General features: G+C 42.4%; 1 long non-coding RNA gene across 1 annotated transcript in view; it reads right to left on the reverse strand.

The window, feature by feature from the left end:
* The window catches only part of LOC116584888, a 90,190-nt gene extending 79,819 nt beyond the window's left edge, over positions 1-10,371 (reverse strand). The window contains exons 1-3 of the long non-coding RNA XR_004283366.1: positions 10,221-10,371; positions 8,577-8,781; positions 2,985-3,103 (exon numbers count right to left, since the gene is read on the reverse strand). This is a non-coding gene — a long non-coding RNA (uncharacterized LOC116584888). The remainder of the gene's footprint in view (positions 1-2,984; positions 3,104-8,576; positions 8,782-10,220) is intronic.
* Between the last annotated feature and the right edge of the window lie 1,052 nt (positions 10,372-11,423).

Below are 11,423 nucleotides of genomic sequence, written 5' to 3' on the forward strand. Positions count from 1 at the left end.
CAATACCTGCCCTCCTTAATACCCATCACTGGGCTAATCCATCCCTGCACCCCCTCCCCCTAAAACCCTCAGTTTATTTCCCAGAGCCCATAGTATCTCTTGGTTTGTATCCCCCTCTGTTTTGCCCCCCTTCATTTTTCCCTTCCTTCTCCTAATGTCCTCCAGGAATAATATCATTAATCTTTGATGTAGTGTTCAATGATTCATTAGTTGTGTATAGCATCCAGTGCTCATATATTTTAATAAGGGAGAGAGATAAGAGTATCCTGGTAGAGAAAACCATGCACTATAAGTTCCTGCACGCAAGTCTGACCAAAGAGCAATATGTTTGCATCAGTGGGGCGGGTCTGGGTGCAGTTCATGTTGTCAGTTAGACAGAAGTCTGGAGAGGTCCTGTACACAGGGCTCAGGTCAGATTTGTGGTAAGGGGGTTGCCATGGGAAACGTGAATCTGAGCCAGAAGAATGGGACAGCTTCAGGACAAGGTTACCTGCAACCCTGACACCAATAGCAGGGGGTACCAACGGGCCTTGGCATGTTTAAGGCCAGTTTCAGCTGTCTTGAGCAGGGGCTAGAAGCGGGGGTTGGGGGTTGGGAGGTGTCTCAGCAGCCCTAGTGCAAACTTCAATAAGCTGTGCCCAGAAGACATTCGGTTCTAGAAACCAAGAGTGGCGGAGGAACAAAGCTGAACTCTCACAATGCCAAAAGGGCATCCTAGAGGACATAAGACGTAACCATTTCTTGGGGTTCTCTGGAAGACTCTGATGGGTAATCGAAGGCTGGAGTTTCTTCTCTTTCCACTCTCACCGACCCCTGCCCCTGGCAGAAAGGCAGAGTTGCTTTATTTATTTATTTATTTATTTATTTATTTATTTTTACTTTTTTTTTTTTTTAAACATTTCATGGCATTTTATTTAGAGAGCCGCCCTATTTTCCTTCAAGACAGCATGGGCAGCAGAAGTGCCAATGAGGTAAGCCAAATGGAGCTTTGCCCAACCTTTGGTCAAAAGATAGTTAGAACATGGAAATCTTGGGTCAGGTTCTACCATTTTGGGCCCTCTGTCCAAGTCAACATTATAGAGTCAAAGAGACCAGCTTCCAGATTTTACCTCTCCTCTCTCTGGATTCCCTTCATTCTAAAACAATGTTATGCCATCTACATGGATAGCTTTTAACCAAATTACCCAGCGATTACCAAGGCGACAAAATGAGATTGGAATATTCCAGACAGAACGTGTTGGAAATAAAGCTTTAAAAATCTTGACCTAAAACAAGGGAAGGGCGGGCAGGCCTGATTGCTGATGAGTAAAGCCTCTAAATGTGACAGTTATCACTGTTCTCTGGCCTGTTTTTCAAGAATCTGTACCATATGCAAATTGACAACAAGAAACAGGCAACTAGTTAAAAATGAGGCAAAAGACACCAATTGACATTTGTCCAAAGAAGAGGTGCAAATGGGCAATATCCACATGAAAAGATACTCAAAGTCACTCATCTTCAGGGAAACAGAAATCAAAACCGCAAGATACCACTTCACCAGGGGATGAACGGAGAAACAAAATAGGAAGTTTACATAGAGAGGAATATGATGTGGCCATAAAAAAAAAAAAAAAAAGGAACGACACACTGACAAACACTGTAACATGGAGGAACCTTGAAGTAAAAGGAAACAGGGACGAAGGGAAAAATACTGCACAATATACCTACAGTGACCACATTCTTAGAGACAGACAGTGGCCAGAGGTGAGGGAGTGGGGGAGAGAATGATTGCTTAATGGGAGCACGGTTTCCGTTTGGGAAGCTGGGAAAGTTCTGGAGATGAAGGGTGGCGATTCTTGAACAGCAGTATGAACATACTTAACAGCACTGAACTGTATGCTTAAAAATGATTAAAATGGTAAGTGTTATGCTATATAGATTTTACCACAATTTTTTTTTTTTTAAAGAGCATGTACTTTCCACATTTCCCACACGTCTTTGAACAATGATCATGTAATGAGGTTGAGCGTCTTTGGCTTTTGCTGGCCCCACACCATTTGGAAAGATGAATGCCCTTGTCACCAAGACATGCCTTAAATCACCCGGATGAATGAAGTTTACACTCCAAAGTCTCCCGTTGGCAGCCATGAGTAAGTGGATTCATGAGATCCTGTACAACCCAGGCTACCACCATGCAGCAGAGAACAGGAAGGGACGAAGAAAAATGGGACACCAGTGTCAATGTGGTGGGCCCCTGCCGTGTCCCACCCATGGCTGAGGGAGCCAGCAGAGGCATGGAGCCTGCTGCAGGGGAACCCGGGGATTTTCAGTGAGCTTCTCAGCCTGATCAGCTGCATCTGGGAGATGCTGTCCTCATTTATTCAGCATATGCAGTTTACAAAAAGGAGAAGCAGCAGCCAAAAAAAAAAAAAAAAAAAAAAACCACACCACTCCATATGCATATGAAGCCCTTGTTTAGAGAGTCTCAAAAGGGAAGTTCTTAGTCTATAATATCTCTTCCCTGAAATTCCTTCGGGCCTCCTCCGACCTCAGCACCATATAGAGACATCAAGTGTTTATCCAAATTGCCTCCTGCTTCCTGTGGCTTCTCAGTCCGCTGGCCCCCTGACTGTCCTGGCTTCCCACGAACGCCCAGAGCTGATTTGCTAGCTTTCCTCTTGCTTGCCCATTCTTTTCATTTTCACACTTATTTTTATTTCACCTGTTGGCCCACAAGGCTGGTGAAGCACATAGACACATAAAGGTTAGCAAAATAGACATAATCAGGAGTGAGAGGGGAAAGGGAGGAAAAAAAAAAAAAAAAAAAACTGTAAAAAACACAGCTGCTGTAGCTTAACTTCAAAGATGTACTATCACATCAGCTATCTTCATCCAAATGAAGAAGCTTAGAAATTTCCAAGCCAAACAAACCTTCCAAGGGTAGAAAATTCTGACACTTCAGGGATACTAAGTGACACGGCCGTGTTCCAACGTCTAGTACTTACCTCCTGAAGATTCATGTGAGTGACACACAAGACTGTTTTTTCTTGGGTTCCGTCATCTTTGCAGTGATCAAGATGGGGATGAATGGGTCTCCCAGTTATGAACTTTTCTGACATATGTTCTGTGATGTGGAAAAATTCTGGTACTGTGATAAAGCCAATGAGGAGCCATTGTGCCCCTTACATGAAGTCCTTCCTCCCTGGAGGTAACTCTACTCTCCATGTCACCATATCTGACTACCAGAGGCCTAAGGTTATCTGACCCCTTGCCCCCCAACCGGTCCCATTACAGTGTCTAAACAACTGAAAAATGGATAGACAAGCCACGTGAGATAAATTTCCTAACAAGGTTAATGGTGGATCAATGAAGGCAACTGGTTATAATGCTACATCCTATTACCACGTCCCTGACTTGAAGAAAAGAGTGGTCAGCCTTTCACCCACCTTGAGTAAGCCATAAACTCATCTCCATTGTCTACTGCGTACCAGGAGACAGGCTAGCAACCTGAGTTAAGCCCACAGAGGAAGGGCGAGAAGAGAGAAAAGGAAAGGCAAGCAAGGAAATAAGCTTGAACAATGTTCATAGAGTACACCTGCCAATTACTAATTTAGGAGAGCAGCCTATTTAAAAAATAACAATAATAATTACATTGAATCAAAGAATAGATTTCTGGATAGACCTGTTTGGCTTTTCATTATTTCCCAGTGTGGCAGACAGTGTTGGTTGGTTGACCCAACCGTTATTTCCAGGTGCCACCACCTTATTCATATTTTCTGTGTTGTTCTGAAAGCTAAAACTTGGCCTGCTGGCCTGTCCTTTAATCAGGATGGCCTTGTGACAGTTCAGCTCTGATCAGTGGAAGGTACAAAATATCCCCAGGGAAAGGTATCTGTGGTGAGCAGGATGACAGCCACCAAAGCTGTTCATATCCTAGTCTTTGGAACTTGTGAATTTTACCTTCTCTGGCAAAAGGGACTTTGCAGATAGGATGAAGGTAAGGATCTTGATATGCAGAGATTATTCTGGATTATCCAGTAGGCCCAATGTTACCACAAGGTCCTCATAGATGAAAAAGGGAGGCAGGGGATTCAAAGAAGAATGAGATGTGAAAACAAGAGCAGCGTCAGAGTGATGTGAGGAGAGAGAGAGACCCAGCTGGCCATTGCTGGCTTTGGGCACAGAACGGGACCACAAGCTACGTAACACAGTGACCCCCAAGACTGGGAAAGGAGTCTCCCCTAGAGTTTCCACAAAAGAACACAGCCCTACCGACTCCTCAACCTGAGTCAGGTGAGAATCATTAAGGACTTCTGTCCTCCAGACATATATAAATATATGACCTCCAGAACTATACAAATTTGTGTTGGTTTTAGCCACTGTTGTTTTTGTGTTAAACTTGTGATAATTTGTTACAGCAGTCAATTGGAAACTATAGTATCTCTTCCCAAATAAACACATGTCACCCTTTTTGTCCTACCCCTTCTTGCTGTGGAGTCTGGATGGATACGGAGTCTGGATGGATAGCAGCTATCTTGCAGTCTTGCAGCAACACCCATGAGGATGAAGAGCACATCCTTAAGATGGCAGAGCAGAAAGAATCTAGGTCCCTGATGACTTCACTGAACCACCAGCATGCTGCCCATCCCTGAACTTCTTGTCATATGAGAGAAATAAAACATGAGTGTTGAAGTCACTAGTGTTAAGATTTGGTGCAGTGGTGTGCTGGAGCTGACGGAACCAGCTCCTGAGAGTAAACTGTTAAATTTTCAGAAACTTAGTGAGCCAGGTAAACTCAGAGATTATTAAAAATTAAGTTATATAAGGTTACATTCAAATAAATTGTTAAAAAGTAATAAATATTCAAAACTCGTCAATTCCCAAATATGTTATAAATTTTGCTATTATCTATAATTGTGAGGCTATAGACACATATTGTATGTGAATGTGGGAATAGCATGAGTCTCCCAACTCCATACTACACACCATAGTACACGCTCTACCAGATACTATATATCTTTCCAATTCCACATTTGGTGACATCACAATGGGAGCTTTAAGTCAGCCATGGTGGGAGTATTTCCACCATGAAAATCAGTAAAAACTACAAATCAGCATTTTATTTGTCCCCAGAGAGTCACTTGTTAATCATTTACTGGCTCACCACTGGTTCCTGTGTTCTGAAGCCAAATGCATTTCTAATTGATGCATCCCTAACGGTTTTCCATGCTACTTGTAGTCAGATAAAAGCCTCAACTTGTCAACTCAAATCACATTTGTAGGAAACTGGGTTCTCGTAGTTTCTCTCTTAAATGAATATTTATGCACCCGGTACTGTGTGCAAGGCAGGCTCTTTTCTTATTCTACCTCACAAAATCCTTCCTCCAGCCCTGAAAGGTAAATATTCCAAACCCATTTCACACATGAGGAAACCAAATCTCAGGGGGATGTGGGGGTTGCCATGATGTCCAGCCAAGATAGGATGTGAATACCCTTTCATCTGACCCAAAGGTCTGTACTCATTCTCCAGCAACTCGATGTGTTATGAACATATCAGGCACTGAATAAATACTTGTTGAGTTATTGCAACAAATATTAAGTATTCATTCCAGATAGTTAGGGACTCAAGATGCTGAGCTCATGTGCAAGGCGGCTTTCACACCATATGTGCAATAGACATTGGCATGGAACAACTTTTACTGAACATCAAAGAAAGCCCTGAAACTCTTATGGTTAGAAGATTGAGTTTCATGAAAGTATTAAATTTATGTTTTTTCGAACAGCATCACTGGGGGAGGGACCGTGGTTACAACTCTCTCATCTTGAAATAGACACAGAGCAATTTCCTCCTTTACTGGTTGTCAGCCTGGCTCCCAATCATTGCCCCCAGAGCTGGCAGAATTTCAATGACTCTAAAATTAATCTCTAGGGCAGAGAGTTTGTCCAGAGCCTTAAAACTCTGGGAGCTTTGCTGTGGTCGAAAAGTTAGTGCCTAAAATGAGAAGACAGGAGGTCAAAGTTGAAATCCCAATTCTTGGCCCAACTGGGGATTTTAGATGATCCTGTAGAAACACTTCTCCTCTGGTTTAACAATGGGGAACTTTACAAATTAGCCTGAACTAGAGTGATCTGTCCCTAACAAAGAATTTCTAGGTACATACATGGGATTTTTAAAATTAATTTGTTCAACATTTGTTTGGATTCCTAAGGAAGATAGACATGTGAACAGATAAACAGTGAAATGTATATAGTGAAGAAGACATGTACAGGCTGCTAAGAGTGCACAGAATCTGGAGTGACCCATCCCATAAGATGGGGAGGAGGAGACCAGGCAAGGCTTTCTGAAATGATGAAGCCTGAGGTTAGATTTAAGGAAAAAATTGAACTGCAGAAGTGAGACCTGAGTATAAGGGATTTCAGGTAGAGGGAGTAATGCCTGAATTAAGCAATTAAGATGGCTAAACTACAAGAGCCCAATGTTATATAGCATAGAGTGTAAGATGCAGAGTGGCAGAAAAATAGCTAAAAGGGTGAGCAAGGGCCAGGATGCCCTTGGAAATCCCCAGCAGAGTAGGGAACTTGGATATCCCAGGAGAGTACTTGAAGTGTATCCCATATGCAATAGGAAGCCATCAGAAGTTTCAGCCATGGGATGATGTAGCCAGATATGTGGTTAGGAACATCCTAAAGGCTCTCAAGTCCTTTAAAGGGTAACCTTGGAGGCACTTGGGTGGTTCAGTCAGTTAAATGTCCGACTCTAGATTTCAGCTCAGGTCATGATCTCAGGGTCCTGAGTTCGAGCCCTGCATCAGTGCAGAGCCTGCTTAAGACTCCCTCTTTCCCTCTCCCTATGCCCATCTCCCCCTACTCCCCAGGCACACACATGCTCTCTCTCTTAAAAAAAAAAAAAAAAGGAATGAAAGAAAGGTAACTGCAAAAGAATAGATAGGAGATGAGAGCCAAGGATGGGGCTACAATGGGAGGGGAATGGGGTTAGTGCATAGATTCTGAAACATTCACTGACAGTCACGGTATATAAAGATTGAGTTTAGAGCTAGTCTGAGATAAGCCCTGAGTCTCCAGCTTGGGCACCTAGCTGGGGATGATAAGCAGTCACTAAGCACAGGCATGGGAGCTGGTCTGGGCAAGAGAGAAGTCATAGAATGTGTGTGCATCATCCAAGGGGAGATGCCCAACAACAAATGCACATATGAGTTTCAGAAACCGTCCTTTATTCATTTTTGAAGCCAATCTAGAGCAAATCCTGGCACACATAAAGCTCTTGACAAGTATTTGTAAATTGAAAAGATGGAGTCTGAATAAGATTTAGGAGAATGGTTCAAGGTGGTAATAGAGGTTAGCAACGACTGAGAGTGGTTGAAACTGAAAATGAATGAAAGGGCAGAGAAAGAAAGTCTCTAAAGTGAGAAGATAAGAAGGCCAACAATGAGATTCTTGGGAGGGCCAACACGCAGGAATGGGTGAGACAGTGCAGTACAAGGGGATGGAGATCGAGGCACGAGAGGTTGGAGAGGGACTAAGACAGCAACATCATGGAAGCCAAGGAAGCAGGCCCCTAAAGATGCACACAGAGAGAGGTCCACAGGAGCCATCCAGGGGCCGCTACTAGAGCAATTCCAATAGAAGAGAGGAGACAGAAGCCAGAATACCCTGGGACACAACATGGAGGCAAGGAGAGAGATACTAGGTGGGATCATAAGTGGACTCAAGATTGGTGGGCGGGGAGGTGTTAGACTAGCGGAGACATAAACATGGCTAGAAGTATTAAAGGATTGAAAATATGGGAAAGGAAAGGAGTCATCCACCCTCCAAGATGCCACAGGAGGTGCCCAGGCTGGAGACTAGCAACAGAAGTGGAGAGAATGGGTGCTGTGGCTTCCACACATCTGAGAGTGTGGAAGATACAGGGAAGCAGAGATTTCTTTGCAAGAACAGAAAACAGAACCCACTTCATTTATTATAGCTAAAAGGTTGAGGACACCCTCTATGTCCATAAAGAGGGAAATGGTTTTATAATTATATCTCACCGATGAAATATTTTATGCTCATAAAAAATAATAGTTATGAGATTATATGATGTTAAAAAAAGAGTTATGAAATGATGCTAAACAAAAATGATGAATGATTACCAGTTCAAGAGTTATAATTCTTTTCATAAGAAACTTCAGAAAAATTTCTAAATTACTTATATCAATTGTGATCATGTTAAAGTGTGGAGATTTTTTTTTTAATTTTTTTATTTTTTATAAACATATATTTTTATCCCCAGGGGTACAGGTCTGTGAATCGCCAGGTTTACACACTTCACAGAAAGTGTGGAGATTTTGCAGATGCTTCTCAGTACTGTGTTTTTTATTTTCTACACATTTATTGACTTTATTTTAAAAACTTAAAAAAATAATAAAATGGGACTTACATGATTGTTAAGTTTTTCCTAGGCAATAATTCCCTTCCTTCTACATCAGTGTATCCAAGAATCAGAGCTCCAGATGGCATTTCCCTCCATTAGAAATCTTTCTCCTATTCTTCAAGTTACTTGTGATGGGACCATCCCATCTGCCTCCTAATTTACTCACCTTTTTCTTCCCCGCCCTTCTGCTGGAGTATCAGGTGACTGCGTCTGCCACGAACACAAGATTTCAGTTATGTCATGTCCAAACAGCTGCATATAAACCACAGGAAAGCTTCTGTCCTCATCATGGGGCAGGCAGCCGAGGTGCCAGCCAGCCCTGAAGTTAGCATGTGTTGCATTGGATTCTTTGCCAAAGTTCTCACCTAATTCTGCAAATGTAATTGAGACAGGGACTTTACAGGGAGAACCCAGGGACTGGAGTGAGACAGAACTGAGTTAAAATCTCTGTACTCTCTTCTTACTAGGATAAGACCCAAAAAAATGGAGCTTCAGTCTCTATAATTATGACATGGGGGTAATGAAACCTAACTGATTTGGGAGAATTTTTAAAAGGCATCAGAGAGCACCTGGGTGGCTCAGTCAGTTGAGCATCTGACTCTCGGTTTCAGCTCAGGTCATGATCTCATGGGTGATGAGATGGAGCCCCACATCAGGCTCCACACTCAATGTAGCACTTTCTTCTTCCCCCTCTGCTCCTCTCCCTGCTCACATTCTCTCTCTCTCTCTCTCCAATAAATAATTTTTTTTAAAAAAAAAGCGAAGCATCACATATGTGCGTATACTTATAATATCTATATATGACAATATCTATGTATAAATGTCTATATTTACATCTATATTGACTTCAGAATTTCACAACCTGGGGTTTGCATTTCCACGTGGTCATTCACAAACTGATTGAGACCATGAGCACATTACTTAACTAGCAATGATTGAGGACAAGACAGGATAAGGAGGGACATCTCTGTGGATGCTGATGAAAATAGATGGTGGTAAAGACCAAATGGATCAGGCTTTCTAAAAATCCATGACCCTTGGGAAAGATGGAACACACCATTCAGATGTAAAAGGGGTTTGAGACAAAAGTTAAGTTTGTTGTAGAAAAATAAAGGTATATTTCCAGCTCCCCTGAGTTTGTGCACTAAACACAGCATGGTAACTTGGGTGGGAAGGTAGAGATAGACTTAGCTGCAAGTGTGGGAGAAGGTAGCAAGAAAAACCATGTTCCATTCCTGACCTAATATTCTCATTTTATGCAGAAGTCAGTGGAAGGCCAGACAGATGAAGCAAATTGTTCTTAATCACATAGAAAACTAGAATTTAGGTCTTCTAAATCTCAGGCTCACATTGCCTCCCAAAATAGTTTGTTATGATTTTACCAAAAGCAATAGAATGGGAATATGATGCCATAGGGTGGAATGAAGCAAAGCACTGAGGCTGCAACATTTCCCCAAACTGCAGTTGCTTGAAGGAGGAGTCAAGATGGGAAAGGAAAAGCCAACGGTTCCTTAGTTATGTCTGAGGACACATAACCAGTGCATCTGAGAGATTTCCATCTACAGAGTCTCCTTATATCAGGGTTTATTGACACAGTGACGGTCCAGCCCTGCAACTATCACCTCATCGCTTCAGCTCTACGGCCACTCCCATGTCCTTCTGCAGCATTCATTCTTAGGACAGGATTGCCTGTGAGGATCTCTGCCAATGAGGCTCTCTTAAACCCTCCATACAAATGACATCAGGTCATTTTCTACCTAAATTATTGCGTTATTTAAGATGACTTTGGCCACAAGTAAATGAAACCTACCTTGAGCTAGCTTAGGTGAGCATGATGAGGATGCTGGGTCTCACTCAAGGACAGACAGGTCTTCGGACTCTACAATATATTGAAATATGAATTGATTTCATATGCCATCAAAATGCCATCAAAAACTGAATGCCATCAAAAACTCTGTTTCCCTCTTTCATTTCTAAGCCATGTTCCATTCCTAAATTCAGTAATGCTAGAGAAGTAACTCACTGGTCTGTTTGAATCAAGAACTCACTCTAAGCTGACCAAGTTGGCTAGAGAAAATGAGTCACAATTAAATGTTCCAGTTTATGCTTTCACTTAAGGACGAGCTGGGAGCAGACAGGCACTCAGAGTTCATTTTAGTATTTATTAAGTGTAGGGCTCTGTGGGACATGTGGATGGCTCAGTTGGTTATGCTTCTGCCTTCGGCTCAGGCCATGATCTCAGGGTCCTGGGATCAAACCCCATGTCAGGCTTCCTGCTGTTTCTTCTCTGCCCTGCTCATGCACTCTCTTGCTATCTCTCTGTCTCTCAAATAAGAAAATAAAATCTTAAAAAAAAAAATCTGAGTTTTAGAGTGGCAGCAGGTGGGAGGTTGGGTGAGCCTGGTGGTGGGTATTAAGGAGGGCACATATTGCATGGAGCACTGGGTGTGGTGCATAAACAATGAATTCTGGTATACTGAAAAGAAATTTTTTAAATAAATAAAAATTTTTTTAAGAAGTGTAGGACTCTATACTAGAGAAGAGCAGTTGGTGAGGAATCAGATTCCTCCCTCAAGGAGATTTCCACTTTGGAAGGGAAAATGACATGATACAGTCTATGTAGAACACTACCAGGGGGGTGAGGGGTACAGATGGAATGAAATACCTTCTTCCCCAGGGCTTGAATTCTGAAGTCAGCAAAAAAAGTCTGCTTTCAAATATGATTGCCCTAAATACTTGAATCATACTCAATACAACAAGATTCTCAAGAAAGGAGACAAGCAGAACCAAACTGACTCAGCACAGACCCACCCCACCAACTTACCACCTTTCACTCCAGAATATGTGCTCAACTGAATGGACTGGCAGGCAAAATCACCCACATCCTTTATAATAATTCTCTTCTGTTCATGCTGTTGGACCAAGTGTGTGGAGTTAAAGCTTCAGAAATTAAATACATTTAGGATGGGACTGATGACCTTGCCAAGCCACACACAGCATTGAACTTGGGAAC

This window comes from Mustela erminea, chromosome 2 (assembly GCF_009829155.1).
Source record: "Mustela erminea isolate mMusErm1 chromosome 2, mMusErm1.Pri, whole genome shotgun sequence".
NCBI classification, from domain to species: domain Eukaryota; kingdom Metazoa; phylum Chordata; class Mammalia; order Carnivora; family Mustelidae; genus Mustela; species Mustela erminea.